The sequence below is a fragment of the Lipotes vexillifer genome, unplaced genomic scaffold (assembly GCF_000442215.2).
Source record: "Lipotes vexillifer unplaced genomic scaffold, Lipotes_vexillifer_v1.1 scaffold1144, whole genome shotgun sequence".
NCBI classification, from domain to species: domain Eukaryota; kingdom Metazoa; phylum Chordata; class Mammalia; order Artiodactyla; family Lipotidae; genus Lipotes; species Lipotes vexillifer.
Window position 1 is genome coordinate 901,240 of NW_006795053.1, and position 17,422 is coordinate 918,661.

The following is a 17,422-nucleotide window of genomic DNA, read 5'->3' on the forward strand; positions in this document are numbered from 1 at the left end:
CAATTTCACCTTTTAAAAAGCTAACTTAGCTATTTTTAGATCTACTAGTTTCATTCATACATTCTCTTCTTATCGACTTGTGTGACCTCAAACCAGGGATGGCCTAAGAGCCAAATTTGCATCAAAGGACAATTTCATTTTTTCTTTCCCACATCACCAACTGCAACTGTTACACATGACTGGATATGGAAAGGACTCATAAAGAACTGCATAAAGGCAATGCAGAGTACTAAAATGTACTATCAAAATATGTGTGAGATACTAAGTTTGCAGCTAAAGCCAGGCTATATAAACTAAAAACAAACAAAAACAAACAAAAAAATAACATCTATACTTTTTTAATAACAATGTAGATAAGCTAATACAGGGTGACCTCTGTGGGGATAATTTGTCAGATAAGTTGTCCTACTATTTAGTATACTCTTGGTCAAGTTTAGTACCATGGTTCCAGACTTCTTAGGTAATAAGACTGAACAGCCACAGACAAGGTAAAAGCTAATTCCATGTTTATGTGTAAAATCATGTGTTACATATATCATTTGAAAACTGTGAGTGGAATCCAAAAAGATTGTAAAGATTTCCTTTGCAGCTTTTTTACAACAATTTTATCACCAGACAGATGTTGTGAAATCACCACTAAATCTAAGCGAAAATGGGAAAGAAAAAAATTCATATCAACATCATTATAGTTGGACATGTACATTGGGACAAGTAGACCACTGCTGGACATCGGATCTACAAATGTTGTGGATTAACAAAAGAACCATCAATAAGTTTGAGAAGGATGCTGCTGAGATAGGAAATGGCTCGTTCAAGGATGCTTGCATCTTGGATAAACTGAAGGCTGAACATGAGTGTCATATCACCATTGATATCTCCCTGTGGGAATTTGAGACCTAAAAGTATTATTTGAACATCACTGATGCCCCAGGACACAGAGACTTAAAAACATGATCACAGGCACATCACAGGCTGATTGTACTGTTTTGATTGTTGCTTCTGGTATTAGTGAATTTGAAACAGGTTTATCCAAGAACAAGCAGACCTGGAAGCATGCCCTTCTGACCTACACATTGGGTGTGAAACAACTAAATGTTGATATTAACAAAATAGATTCTTTCAGCCAGAAGTTATACAAGGATATTGTTAAAAAGTCAGCGGGGCTTCCCTGGTGGCACAGTGGTTGAGAGTCCGCCTGCCGATGCAGGGGAGACAGGTTCGTGCCCCTGTCCAGGAAGATCCCACATGCCGCGGAGCAGCTGGGCCCATGAGCCATGGCCTCTGAGCCTGCGTGTCTGGAGCCTGTGATCCACAATGGGAGAGGCCACAACAGTGAGAGGCCCGCGTACAGCAAAAAAAAAAAAAAAAAAAAAAAGTCAGCACCTACATTAAAAAAATTGGCTCAACCCTAACATAGTAGCATTTGTGTTAATTTTGTGTTGAAACGATGACAGCATGCTGGAGCCAAATGCTAAACTGTCGTGGTTTAAGGGATCAAAATTAACCCATAAAGATGGCAATGCCCATGGAACCATGCTGCTTGAAGCTCTGGGTTGCATTCTGCTACCAACTCATCTAACTGATCAGCCCTTTGGCTGTCCTCCAGGACATCTACAAAATTGTTCATGTTGGTATTATCCCTGTGGGACAGGTGGAGACTGGTGTTCTCAAACCAGGCATGGTGGTCACCTATGCTCCAGTCAATGTTGCAACTGAAATCAAGTTTGTTAAAATGCACCATGAAGTTTTGAGTGAAGCTCTTCCATGTGGGCTTCAATGTCAAGAATGTGTCTCTCAAATATATTCATTCTGGCAATGTGGCTGGTGATAGCAAAGGTGACACAGCAATGGAAGCAGCTGGCTTCAAGGTTCAGGTGATTATCCTGAACCACCCAAGGCAAATCAATGCTGGCTATGGACCTGTACATGATGTCACACAGCTCACACTACTTGCAGGTTTGCTGAGCTGAAGGAAAAGATTGATTGCTATTTGGAGAGAAACTGGAAGATGGCCCCCAAATTTTGAGACCTGGTGATGCTGCCACCATAGAAATAGTTCCTGGCAAACCCATGTGTGTTGAGAGCTTCTCTGATAATCCTCCTCTGGATCGTTTTGCTGTTCATGACATGAGATGGGCAGTTGCTGTGGGTGTCATCAAAATAGCGGAAAAGGAGGCTGCTGGAGCTGGCAAGGTCACCATGTCTGCCCAGAAAGCTCAGGATGAATACTATCTGTAATACCTGCCACCCTAATCTTCTAGATTAGGGTGGCAGGTAGAAGACCAGTCTCAGAACTGTCTGTATAAATTGGCAATTTAAGTTGAATAGTAGATGACTTGTTAATGAAATAATAACAACACATTGAAAAACCTTCAGAAGGAAAGAGGAACATTTTGTCGATCATTTGTGTGTGTATGTGTGTGTGTGTGTGTGTGTGTGTGTGTGTGTGTGTGTGTGGTGGCTTTAAGTTATTAGTCTTTAAAATCAATACTTTTTAATAAAAACATGATCAAAAATCTGTCCAGAATTTTGAGACCCTTTGAAACAAAATTTAATGAGAAACGTGTGTCTTCTTTCAGCCAACACTGTAACTTCCTATAGTACTATGTAGTTAGGTGAATGATTTAAGAGTTTCCCATAACACATTTCTGATGTCCATCTGCCTAAACTTCAGGATTTGATAATTCTGAGTTAACATTTTTTTTTTCTAGGTGGGAATTTCATGTTTGTTCACCTTTCATGAGGGGAGGTATCAAGTATGCTTTAAGTAAACAGTGAAAACCTATGGGATGGGGTCTGTTGATTACAACACTTCATAGATTAGGACAGACAAGCAATAAGCAACTTTCTTTTTATGTAAGCTACCTTATAAAAAGGCCAAAAACTGTAATGTTAATGGCCATGTGTTGCATACAATAAGTTGTGTGGTTTTGGTGTAAGTAAAATTTTGAAATTCCTAAACTATTTCACTAATATACATTTATTTTATTTATATACAAGATACAAATTAATAAATATCATAAAATGGATTTTGGATTTAAAATATCACACCTAAAATACAGAGTGTGAACTACATATTGACAAAACATAAAAAAAATTAAAAGTTTGCTTTTAAAATATTAAACTATCATTGACCTGATTAATACATATTTATTTTTTTGTTTGTTTTATTATTTACACAGTTAAGAAGGTAGTAAACTGTCCATCTTGGAAGTAACCTAACTATCCTGCAGAAGTTTGGTAAATGATATAAAAAAGACTTAAAATTCACTTTGTTATTAAATATCTCTTTCTAATTCCTTTTTGGGAAACTTTAAAGAGTTTACAAGTATTTAAAATAGTATGGATTACATATGTATGTTTTTAAGAAAATATTTGCTTTCTAAAGACATTTTCAAATAAGCAAATGTATTTTATTTCACATTTAAAATAACATTCCTATCAATTCAGCAATGCCAGGAATTCTTCAACAGAGAAGTTTTATCAATGTAGTATCTTTTTCTTTCCCAATGTGACAGTTTAGGGAAAGCCATCAAAATATTGTCTTCAGATAGGTCATGAAAGCATCTTACTTATTAGAAAAATTATTTAGACCAATGCCAATGCACAAACTACTTCTTAATGCTCAGTGACTATATATATATATATATATAATTTACAATGAATTTCAAAGTCTAGGTCTTAGAACTGAAAACCTTTTATTTAGCTCTCTGATTAGTTTTAGTTTACCTGACACATGGGAAATAATGAAATAGAAGAATAATCTTAGTGGCTTATCTTTGGCCATGGTCAATACAAATATCATTTAATACTTGGATTACACAGAAAAAAGTCCCATGTAATTGTGACTTAATTGTTGACCATGCAATTAATAAAATAAGCCACTTACAATTAACATGTTAGTTGAGATGTTACTTTAAGTCCCTCTTTCCTTTTTCTTTCTCCTTCCTCCTTTCCTGCTCTGTTTGCTTATAAAATCTTAAAGAGGATTTCAAGTTCACTTAATTTTTTCAATGATTCTGTAAAGGATTTTTGTTACATTAGAAAAGAGAGTTTAGATTTTTTGAATTACTGTGTAGGCTATCGTAGTTACCCCAAATTTAAATAAGTATTTTAAATTAGTTTAGAATAAATGTAGCCCTGAGTCCAGTCACTGAATACTATTTTTAACTACATGACATTTCCTAAGTCACAGGAGATTTTGTGTGGAAGTCACCAACCTCCCATTTATTTTCCAAGGACACTTATGAACTCCCCTGAGTACTTGTTATTGTTGAGCAGGAGGTGCTGGAGAAATTGTTAATTTACATTGCCTGAATTTTGTGAACTCTGGACATTTTGTCTCAGTGGCGGTCTGAAAACTGAAGCATTATTTCTCACAGCAATGAGTTTGTTTTTTCCAGGCAGGCATTTTGATGAATACCATGGGCAGCTAAACATCTATACCCTTCTCTCAGGTTCAATTCTGGTCATACCAGTGAGCAGAGACAAGGACATAAATGACGTGTTGGCAATTTGTACTGTGATCTGCGAACGGTGTGAGGGAAAAATAAACCCAATGTTTTTATGTGTAGATCAGTTGCATTTAGGAGCCATTACAGAGAGCAGCCAAAGAATTCCATCTCGGAGACCAGCTCTTGTCCAAGAGACATAGAATAGAAGGTCCCACCATTCCTTCACTTTTTGAAACATTGAAAATTTCCAGGAAGCTTGATTATTTTTAGGAGTGACAAGATGGAAAATATTATATAAATATAAGAATTTAGACCACAGGTAAAATAGCATCTGGAAAGCAATTTCATCCCTTTTTTTGTTTGTTTGTTTTTTAACATCTTTATCGGAGTATAATTGCTTTACAATGGTGTGTTATTTTCTGCTTTATAACAAAGTGAATCAGTTATACATATACAAATATCCCCATATCTCTTCCCTCTTGCATCTCCCTCCCTCCCACCCTCCCTATCCCACCCCTCTAGGTGGGTGATTACAAAGCACCGAGCTGATCTCCCTGTGCTATGCGGCTGTTTCTCACTAGCTATCTATTTTATATTTGGTAGTGTATATATGTCCATGCCACTCTCTCACTTTGTCCCAGCTTATCCTTCCCCCTCCCCATATCCTCAAGTCCATTCTCTAGTAGGTCTGCATCTTTATTCCCGTCTTGCCCCTATAACCCATATATATGTGTTAGCATATGGTATTTATTTTTATTTATTTTTTAATTTATTTAATTTATTTTAATTTATTTTAATTTATTTATTTTATTTTTATTTATTTATTTATTTATTTATTTTTATTTTATTTATTTTTCACTTTCTGACTTACTTCACTCTGTATGACAGACTCTAGGTCCATCCATCTCACTACAAATAATTCAATTTTGTTTCTTTTTACGGCTGAGTAATATTCCATTGTATATGTGTGCCCCATCTTCATCTGTTCATCTGTTGATGGACACTTAGGTTGCTTCCATGACCTTTCTATTGCAAATAGAGCTGCAGTGAACATTGTGGTACATGACTTTTTTTGAATTATGGTTTTCTTAGAGTATATGTCCAGTAGTGGGATTGCTGGGTTGTATGGTAGTTCTATTTTTAGTTTTATAAGGAACCTCCATACTGTTCTCTGTAGTGGCTGTATCAATTTATAGTCCCACCAACAGTGCAAGAGGGTCCCCTTTTCTCCCCACCCTCTCCAGAATTGTTTGTTTGTAGACGTTTTGATGATGGCCATTCTGACTGGTGTGAGATGATATTTCATTGTAGTTTTGATTTGCATTTCTCTAATAATTAATGATGTTGAGCATTCTTTCATGTGTTTATTGGCAATCTGTATATATTCTTTGGAGAAGTATCTACTTAGGTCTTCTGCCCATTTTTGGATTGGGTTGTTTGTATTTTTGATATTGAGCTGCATGAGCTCCCTGTAAATTTTGGAGATTAGTCCTTTGTCAGTTGCCTCATTTGAAAATATTTTCTCCCATTCTGAGGGTTGCCTTTTTGTCTTGTTTATGGTTTCCTTTGCTGTGCAAAAGCTTTTAAGTTTCATTAGGTCCCATTTGTTTATTTTTGTTTTTATTTCCATTTCTCTAGGAGGTGTGTCAAAAAGCATCTTGTTGTGATTTATGTCATAGAGTGTTCTGCCTATGTTTTCCTCTAAGAATTTGATAGTGTCTGGCCTTATATTTTTCATCTCTTTTTAAGAATAGGAAGGGATTTTTGAGGTCACTGTGTTATGATGGCATTGACTTCTCACCTGATGACCAAGACTTGCCCAGAAAGGATGAGTTACTGATAAAGGTTTTCATACAGAGCTTATAAATATATGTTCCTGAGTCCCATGGTCTGAGCAAGATTTGAGCCACTAACTTAAACACTTTAAGTTCTTTATGGTCAGCCTATCAGGCTTCATTAAGAGACATTATTATGTCTAATGATGAGACCATGTTTCAGTGTGCAGTGACTCCTGCCTCGTATAACTGATTTTATATAGTTTTCAAATGACACCTTTGAAAATATGAACTAAATGACTAGCAGAGGTGAAAATGCTCTATTACCTGCCTCACAAGAGATAAGCTGTGAGTAGAGAAATATGGAAGTTAAGTCCCTGAAGTTAGTTTTGAGGACAGATTGCAGAGGATCCTGAGTGCAATGACAAGGAGTTTGGATGTTATTTTTTTTGCTGTAGGAAACAAGTATTCTTAATGTCTTAAGACATTAAACACTTTATCAAAGAAGTGTAAAGATGCAGAGGCATAAAAGATGCAATGACTGGGCAATGCTTGGAATAGAGATGTTAATTAAGAATCTATTTCAGTTGTCAAGGCTTTGCTAAGAGTCTGGCTTTCATAACTGTTCACAGATATGAGAAAAGGTTGAAATTGGGGAGAATAATATTAAAACAAATAACTAAACAAAACCAAAACACTAGAGGAAATTATAATCTATTCAGAACTGGAATAAGACACCATATACTGCATTCTCAATCAGACATAAGGATATCAAGAAAGATCTGGTAAAAATGAAAGTAAATCTATTTATATGGCTACAAGAGACTCCTTTAAGAGACTGGGAGATAGAAAAATTTCTGTTCCAGGAATTAATATGGGAAATGTTCCAACATGTACCAGAGCAATGACATTAACCAGACTCCTGTTGGAGCCATAAAAACCACTGGTAGTGAACTCTGGTGTCCTCTTAAACACAGACTCTAGCTTCTGTATTAGTTCAGATCACAGCACTTGTTCACAGCACACCTTCCCTGCATATCGACCTTGATATGCAGGTGAGAGAGAGTGAGAGAAAGAGGGAGACAAATATTTGAAGATTTACACTGATGGTTCTGAAGATGGAGAAAGAGTCTATGATTCAAATAATGTAGGCTGCCTCTAGAAACTGGAAAAGGCAAGCAAATAGATTCTCTCCCAGATCCTCTGGAAGAAAAATATATTGATCCTAGAATTTCTGGTCTCTAATAGTGTAAGATAATAAACATGTGTTGTTTTAAGACATACAGTTATTGGTAATTTTTTTTTTTATAAAAGCAAAAGGAAACTGTTACAACAAGGAAGAAAACTCTATGAGCTACTCTGTCTCCAGATTCTCAGGTTGTTTTCTTGAATATTCACTGGCAGGATATCTTTCTCTTATACCTGAAACTGCAGCAGTAGTTCATGGGGAGGTCCATGGGTATGGCTCAAATTGGGAACAGTGTCAAAAGAAAAGAAGGTTTGTATTTGTGGGATACTGAATAGATTGAATTGACAAAATTTGGAAATAAGCAAAAAAAAAAATTATGGAGGAAAAGAAAATAAGAAAGTATGAGTGTAGACCATTGGTTTTTAAACTCTTTTGCAGGACAAAGCCATCAACCTTATACTGAGAAACATATATTAACATACAATTTAGCCTACAATCGCTGAGTTCACAGATGCTTTGGCCAGAGGTCAAATTTGTAGTGGAGATTTATACATCCTGAGGGATGGCTTGGATGATCTATTAGATTTCTTTTAATTCTACAATTCTATAACAGTCATAAAACCTAAGAGTTAAGGTAGTGGTGGAGTCAATGATGGATACAAGGAAGGTATGAAGAGATGATGATATTTTTGTGAAGTAATAGGTGAAGGGGATGGGTACATGAGAAACCATTTTTCTTTTAAACATGATTAATATGAGGTAGTTAGAGCCCTCGTGAGGAGATGCTGACTGGATCATTAAAAACACACAGGGGGCATTTGGGCAAGTGTTTAAAGTTCTAGATGATATCCATGGGTATTAATCAATAGCAGTTCGGCATCAGTTGAGCTCTCTATGGGAATAGGTATAAAAGGAAAAGTGTTGATAGAGGGATCAGAATGGTGGAGAATACACATTCCATATTTATAGACTCAAGGGAATGAGACTGAGAAAGAGCCAAAGAATAAATAGAGAAGTAAGTGGCATCACAGAAACCAAATGAAAAATGTAATTCATAAAAGATTTCATGAAAATGTGAAATAATTTTAGCCTTAGCCAATTAATGTTAGAGAGTCTATGGAGATTGAACTCTAAAGTAAAATAATCAAATCTACTTACTTATGAAGGTAACATTGACATTGTAAGAGAGTAGACTGAATTTGAAGAGAAATTGAAGTCAAGGAGGCTAGAAGGTCAGGGAACAATGGAAAAGTATTTTACATGTTAAAACCTAGCAGAAAAGCTAACTTAAAATCGAACTTTCTTCTTTACTTTCTTTCAGTTATGAATGCTGTATTTTTGAAAAACATGGTTTAGTTTGGTTTAATGTTGCTTTGTTTTTGGTAACTTAACACATATGTAATCTGTTTATAGAATTCAGAAAAATGGGTTACAATGAAAATCAATGTCACAGCCAGATGGTAAAAGATGCTTTGTGTGGAAAGAATGCAAAGACACAGAAAAATTAAGGAAACAAAATTTATAGGATTAAAAAACAAACAAACAAACAAAAAAACAAATCTGTCTTTTTTCTTTAATTGTTCCTGCTAAGAAAATGAGAAAGAACATTATTCTCCACCCCTGAGAACATGAGAGTAGGAAGAATAGCTTCTAAAAAGAGTTTTCCTTGAGGCTCCATAACTTACATCCATTTCAGATGCGTTTAAGTATCTGCCAACTTAGCACACAACTTTGTAGAATATTCTTTACAGCAGAAATGTTGATACTTAAAATGATTTATTTGGAGTTGTGTTTAGAGTGAAGAATACATGAAAATTTATGAAAGTACAATGTTAAGATATCCAAAAAGATAAACAGAAAAATTTGAGAATATTCAGATGACCATGATCATTTTAAGAAGAAAGGAAAAAATGAGAAAGAAATGGCTAGATATGGATGAGTAGAATTAAATATTAAAATTAAGCCACTGATTTATCAAAATATTTGGAAAGTGAACTCACCTGGACACCAGAAAAGTCTGATATACTGATTGACACTTTATAATTTTTTTAAGACACTAATATATTTTAAAAAAGACACTAATGTATATAAAATAATTTATGTGGGAAAACTGAGGTTCAATTGTTTAAAGAAATTATGCCAGATCATAAATCTAGTAAATGGTAGAAATGGGAAATTGGGATTGAACTGCTGTCTGTGAAGTAGGGGTAGGACTAGTAATAGTATAGTAACAATGGTGGTGGTGTTGGCAGAAACTTCTAGAAAGCATTCATTATTTTCCAGTTAACCTTTAGAGTGCTTTACATGTTTGAATTCATTTGTTTATGATAACGACCATATGAAATAGATCTCATTCTTATTCCATTTTACAGAGGAGACACGGGATATAAAGAAATTGGCCCAAGAACACACATGCAGACTACATCATAATGAAACCTCACAGTTGACCATGAAAGCAAAGTGAATCAGTCAATAGGCTAGGTCAGTCTTCGGTAGCAAACACCTCAAAATATGTCAATGGCTCAAAAAAGGAAAATTTATTTCTACCTCACACTTATCTATTGCAAGGCAGCTGTGCATGTGTTTGTTGTTTGTATGTTTTTTCTATCTTTTTTTCTTTTATTCTCAGACAGCCCCTATTTGAACCTCTATCATTTATTAGTCTTGTTGAAGAGAAGAAAATATAATTTAAAGAGTAATAGTGAAACTGTGTGATAGCTTTGAAAATATTTTTTCAAGGGTACTTCTTATCACTTCCTTTCATAGAGTATTGGCTAGAGTAAGCCATATGACCAAGCCTCGTGTCAATGGATGGGAAGTACAATATTTCCATATAAAGGAGCTCTGGAATAAAAGTTATATAATGTTGGGTAGTGAATAGTTTGAACTATATTATACTCTACTACAAAGGGCTACCGGAGATGTATTTTTCATCATTTTAATTTTAGCTTCTCATGGAAGGTGTCCAGTGGATAGCTTGACTTATTTTCACACCAAAATGTTAATGGTATCATCCTAAAAGTTGATTCTTGGTTTGTCAATATTAAACAAGTAATCATTCAAGTGAATAAAACCCAGTAAATTGAAAGAGCTACCAATTTCTAGGACTAGTATGAGTGTAATGTGGCTATAGATTTGAGAGACAGAGCTCTGGAATGAGCTAAAAACAACACTGAGCAGAGCACCTGAGGAGAATGAATGTAAGCAATGCACCAAATCATACAGGACAGAAGTCTAAGCTGACCTGGTATGGTACCAGGGGGTGTGCCACTGGGATCCTTCTTCAACAAAGAAATTGCTCTTCAGCTTCAGTGACTGCAGTTATCTGACACTGCTATCATCCTTAGGATCTACCTCAGTTTTCAAGCCAAGATCGTCGTACTTCACCTGGACAGCCCAAGACTCGGTATGGTAGAGGTACTATGGTCTAGCCATTTTTATTCAGTGCAAGACTCCTCCAATGGGTGATCCTTGCTCTGAAGTTCCTAATTGGGTTGTTTGTACTTTGTCAGATCTGCATCACAGTCTGAGTTCTCTCTGCACAATCATCTTCATCCCCCTTCCCTTTCATAGTTTTCTGATCTCCACTGTGGTCTGGTGACCTTCTCTGGCCATTTCTGCTTCCTGCTCCTTTTAGCTTTCACAAGTGAATTTTCACTTCTTTTCAATATTTGCTTTCTAGAAGACCCCAAGTCACACATCGGGTGGGAGAGCTTCTAGGGAAATATAGGTAAAGCAATAAGATAGAAGTTGAAGATGGCTGAAGTAAACACTGAGATTGTTTAACTTATCAATGTATGAAGACCACTTCATAAGTGAGAGCATCATATCCTGACCTGGTTGATCTGAAATGGCCCCATGATGAGTTGACTAGAGAGGGCTCTAAAAACAGATGGGTCCATGAGATGTAATTCAGAAATAGTTGGAAGGGAAGACCAGAATGACCGTATATATGGCTATGTTTTTTAGAAGTCTAGAACCTGGAAAACCATTGGCAAGAGAAAGTGAAGAGTAAGGGAGGTGTTATAGGAGACCAGGTAACAAAATCCAGATGGTCTGATTTAGCCCAGTAACACAAGAATTGAGAGAATGAGTAGTTTTTATGAGATGGTTGAAAGACAGAATTGAAAAATCTCAGAGATTTAATGGAGGGGGATAGGTAGTGGAGCAAAGGAAAGAAGATCGATGATTTCTTGATGACATCCTTCACTCACTAAATTAAAGTGTTCTATTGATGTCCATAAAAATAATCAATATAAATATCCTTATGAAAAATATAAATGTTAAATATTAGTTTGGCAACCCCTCTGTTACTTTGGAAAATTATTTCTTCAAGCCTGGATGAGTAACATGTATTTGTGTAGCTTCTGCAGTAAATATTATTGGCATGAATAATGGAGTGAATGTCTTAAAAACTAAGAATGAATATGTATAAAGTTAATGGCTATCAAGTAAATGATAATGAATTCTAGCAATATAAGGAACGTTGTATCTTTGTTGGAAGATGCTTGCATAAGGTCCCAATGAGGTGCAAGCAGATTCCAAAGCCTGGAGATTGGGCTGGCTCCAAGTTTTCTGACTGAACAAAGCAGCTGCAAAAAAAGGCTGGAGGCATTTGATGTAGATGAACAGGAGAAAATTCTTGGGAAAAGCTGACTGCTTTCTGGGAAGGATAAGAAAGGAAAGATAACTCCTTGAAAGGATTTCAGTAGAGATTCTTGGTGAAGACAGAAAAGTCCACTAAGGTTTAATTAAATTGTGTTATTGGGTTATTTGTTACAAAATGCTCTTTTATCCTCTCCTAAAAATTTTTAGTAATATCTAAAAGCACACACAGGCACATACACACACACACACCCTCAAAATGTTGAAAGTGACTAAAGTTGTTCTCCTTAACAGTGATAGGGTTGAGAATTGCTTACCTTTTGGCACAGTGTAGAGAATTCTAGGAGAAGGGAAAACCTAAAAGCTGAATTATGAAGGAGGTTATAAACAGTGCTTGACCTCCTTAGGTCAAGTCTATTTGTCTTAACATTAGGCAATGTACTGTATTTCTTTACTGTCTTTCAAAGGATAATTTTAAAAAGAGGGTGTACTCATGAATATGAAACAAATATGAAATGAACATGTCAATGATTTTATTTAATTTATGTATTAATAAAGAAACCAGTAAGATGTTACAGCTGGTTCAAACAAAATTTTAAAATTCACACATTTGTATGCAGTGAAGGAATGCTGAAATGAAGTTATAAATATGTACAAAAATTGGTCTATCCACAAGACAATCATCAGTTGCATTCCACTGAACACAACTGCTTAACATTTCTGTGAACAAAACTCATTTGTATGATTATCAGTTTTCTACACTTTACAGAGCTGTAAGTAGCTTAAGACATAAAAGGCACAAATTATCTGGATGTGTGACACAGACAGAACACCAATTAATCTCTTTTTAAAAATATTTTTGTCCATTTTAAAGTCTTCCTAACACTTCAGATTTGCAAGTAGCAGAATTTAAAACAAACAAAAAAACTTGGAGTTAGATCTCCAAGGTGATAAGCAATAATTATATGAGTAAAAGCTCTCACCTTCACGTCTAAACATGATACCATAAATATAAGTAGACACTGTTTTTCTTGTGTATTCCTTCTCTATCTACATCAGTGACAAAGTTACTGACTTTAAATGCTACATCTTTGTCCCTCTTTGCCTCTTCTGTGAAAGAATATAAGATTAATTTATGCCTGACAGCAGGTTAATAGATAAATCACAATAAAACTCTAACAGAGAAAGCTGAGAAGAATGGATATTTGGAAATGATTAATATCTTAAAGGAATAAAAAATAAAAATAAAATAATAAAAAATAAAAATAATAGGGCACTTACAGTGTTATACACTTAAAATGGAAAATTTGATGTTAGGTTGTGAATGCACTGGTACAATATCACATCATGAAATATGAAGAAACCATTCACTTCAGAGAATTCGAGCATGAAAATCAAACAGTTGAGTGAAAGTGAATGCAATATAAAGGGAAGTGGAGATTATAGGGCTAGAATGATAGGACTGGAGATAAATACATAAATGAAAAAAAAAATGTAAAATGTAAAAGGATCCCAATGGAGTTTATATTGAAGATGGATGAGGAAGTAAGACAGAGAGAGAAAAAAGTTGGTAAAACATGGTCTGAACTGCTCAATTTTTTCACTATCAAAGGAGTTTCATACAGATTCCATGTACTTTTCTGCTTTTCACAAAACAATTACCAATTAGTTGATGAAAAGAGGTTTGAAAACTTATCTCTATATGGTCAAATTCATTAAGTGCCAAATTTAAAAATGAAGGAACTTGGAAAAACTTATTTTCTTTAACATACCTATATATAATCTAGCAATTTCTGGATTTCATATATAGATTATAGAATATGGAGCTGTATTATTTTTATTTCTATGAATAATAATCATTTATGTCAATTTCAGAAATTAAAAAAAATCATTTTTAGTAAGTTTTCTTCAATGGACAGGTATTGTAACTTTGTTACATTGACACTTGTTATATAGGTCCCAGGGTTGTCCTATGGTAAGCCACCTTTCACCTGAGAAATAGAAAAGTTTATTACTCATAGAATTTGGCATACCACAAGAGGCCACAGAGGTAGGTCAAGGTAGGGTACAGGCAGAGAGTATGGCAGGGCCTGGGAAACCTGACTTTATTAGGGTCCGCAAGTCAAGTATGTTGGGGTTCCTGGGCTAAAGCCAGATTGGTCAATTCAAACCAAAACAGTGGTTTTGGTGAGCTTCCTAGGAGTCTTATCTAAGGGGCACACAAGAGGAAGACCCTGGAATCTGGGGGAGAATGCTTATCACAGGGTGTTTGGGGAGACATATCAGGAACGTACATTTACTTGTGACTCTGTCAGCTGTTATCTAAGCCATCTGCCCAGGGAAGGGCTAGGGTCAGTTCAAAGCTACTGTGTGCCTTGTGGCCACACAAATAGATGCTGAGGCAGCAATATTATGGAACAGTTTAAACTTTCAGCAACAGGAAATAGTGAAATGGAGAATAGTTTCACCAAAACACTCTTTTCACACATGATTAGTCAGTTTGATTACCAACTGAATTTTAAATAACATAATCATATTTAATACTTAAAATTGTTTTATCTGTCAAGAATAATGTGTTAGTTTGTTAGGGCTACTGTAATAAAGTACTGCAAACTGGGTAACTTAAACAACAGAAATTTATTCTCTTACAGTCTGGAGGCTCCAAGTCCAAAGTCACAGTGTTGGCAGGGCTGGTTCCTTCTGAGGGCTGTGAGGAAGGAACTGTCCTTGGCTTGTAGATGACTATTGTCTCCTTTTGTCTCTTCACATTGTTTTCCCTCTTTGTGTGTCTGCTGCTGTGTCCAAATTCCCTGTTTTTATAAGGCTATCAGTCTTATTGAATTAGAAGCCACCTTAATGCTTTCATTTAAACATGATTACCTCTGTAAAGACCCTGTCTCCAAATAAGATCACATTCTGAGATATTGGGGGTTAGGACAATAAAAAACCTTTTTTCGGGGGAGGGGGGATACACAATAATAAATAATGTTTGCATTCAGCTTTGTGCCTAGTGTTTTCTCTATATGGCCAAATTCATTAAGTGCCAAATTTAAAAATGAAGTTGAACAATATTTTGTGGTATTGGTACAAATTTTTATATATAAATTTTATAACAGGCCAAATTAGATATGTAGTGAAATGGAAAATGGCATATTTTTATCAATTATTAAATTAACTTTAACATTTTTAATCAGTTAATCAAATCATTCTGAATCTAGCCCAAACATCACTTTGAATAACAGCAATAATGCTATGGCTAAATATGTGTATTATTTTACTTTTTAACATATGATAGTCAAATTAATAAAGGTCTCAGCATGAAACTTTGTGCATTTAACTATAAAACCCTAATAAGTCAAGATTTGTGTGATGGATTATATTATAGAGGTTACATAGTTTTTATTTCATGATCCCCTAAATAAGCTTTGTGGTATATTTTCCTTGAAAAAAGCATCAGGAATTAACTCTTTAATGACATTTCTTTTTCCTGGAAAAAAGTCAAGATTGTTTTAAATCATTTTATATTACAACATATTTTTCTGCCTCACATGTAAAGATTATTTATACAAATCACCTACTGGGCACAACGTATACTTTTTTAAAGAAAAAAGTTCAGGGCTTCCCTGGTGGCGCAGTTGTTGAGAGTCCGCCTGCCGAGGCAGGGGATGCAGGTTCGTGCCCCGGTCCGGGAACATCCCACATGCTGTGGAGCGGCTGGGCCTGTGAGTCATAGCTGCTGAGCCTGCGCATCCAGAGCCTGTGCTCCACAACAGGAGAGGCCACAACAGTGAGAGGCTCACATACCACAAAGAAAAAAGAAAAATGTTCACATATATATGTATAACTGAATCACTGTGCTGTACACTTGAAAATAACATGATATAAATCAAATATGCATCAATAATTTTTTTTTTAATTTCGATTTTGGCTTTTGAGTTGTATTACATATGTAGAAAATCCTCCCTTATCCCATGATTGTAAATAAAATAATCATATACTTTCTCCTTAAATAGGATGATCAGAAGTTCTGGAAGCCTAAGTAAATATGACTAATGAAAGGCTAAAAAGAAAAAAAAGGAAAAAAAATCACACCAGACAAGAGCAAGCAGAAATTGATTTCATTCCAATACTATTGTTGGCAACTGAGAGAGGACAGACCAAGTGGTGACGTCACACTCAGCTGTGTAGAAGCAAAGGGTGGGAATACTTTTAATAGCTGGGGGAGGGGAGAAGGGGGTATATTAGGGCATCTTTGTTTGCTAAGTGGCTTACCAAAAGGCAAAGTAAACTTTCTCCTATCTTCAAGATGCAGTTTTTACAACTTGGAGTAAGATGCCCTTCTAAGTTAAGCCTCTACCCTCCTACAGACTGGGAGATGGGGGCCCTCTGTTCCTTGATGATTATGTTTCAAAGATATGGCTCCCAGTTTCTTGAGAAAGGCAGTCCTGGGTTGTAAATCTAGCCCAGAGACTTTTAGAAGGATTTACACATCAAAGAGGCAGAGAGAGAATTGACAAGTTTTCTGAGTAAATACTCTAAGAAGAGGAAAGTCAGGGACCCACAGGCTGGAAGAAGTCTGTCTAAAACTCAAGTTGAGGGGAACATTAAGGCCATCTTGGTCAACTCTAAATAAATATTTCTTGAATGAATGAATACATGAATGAGTGAATGAACATTGTATAAAGCAGGGTATTGAGAACAAAGAATGTTGGGAATTCCCTGGTGGTCCAGTGGTTAGGACTATACACTGTCACTGGCCTGGGTTCTATCCCTGGTCAGGGAATTAAGATTCACAAGCCGAGAGGCATGGCCAAAAAACAAACAAACAACAAAAGAACAATGTGCAATATATATGAAAAAATAATACATAGAGTCACAGTGTTTAGTGAAACAATTTTAAATATTGCTTACATTTTCAGTTGTAGTGATACAACTGTATTCTAAGTTTTTTGAGAAAAATGTCATTTATACTACTCTAACCTGTTGTTGTAGTATATGAATCTGCTTTTAGTCAACTATACACTAAAGATACAGTTATTTATTTTAGTTTCAATCATCAAAAAAGGCAACTTGGAGAATTGTTTTTGCAAAAGGATTCAGTTACTCTTTGCAGGCATATTTCATATTTACTGACCACATTCAATGAACCAGCCACTGTTCTAGACTAAAAAACAAAGTCCTCACTCACAGAGAGCTTACATTCTAAATGGGCAAATAGTTATAAACAAATACAAAAGAAAGTATTGGAGTATTATGAGGAAAAAACAAAGTAGGGTAAAGCAGATAGGGAATGCTAGAGTGTGTAAAGCAGTGGTGTTGAATTTAAACTTTATCACCACAAATGTGATATTTGAGTAAAGATCTAAAAAAGGTACACCCATGCAAATCTTTAGGGAAAG

At 35.4% G+C, this 17,422-nt stretch overlaps 1 pseudogene; it reads left to right on the plus strand.

Annotated features, from left to right (window-relative positions):
• The first annotated feature begins 652 nt into the window (after positions 1-652).
• On the plus strand, positions 653-2,238 carry LOC103082897 (elongation factor 1-alpha 1 pseudogene; annotated as a pseudogene).
• The last annotated feature ends 15,184 nt before the right edge of the window (positions 2,239-17,422 follow it).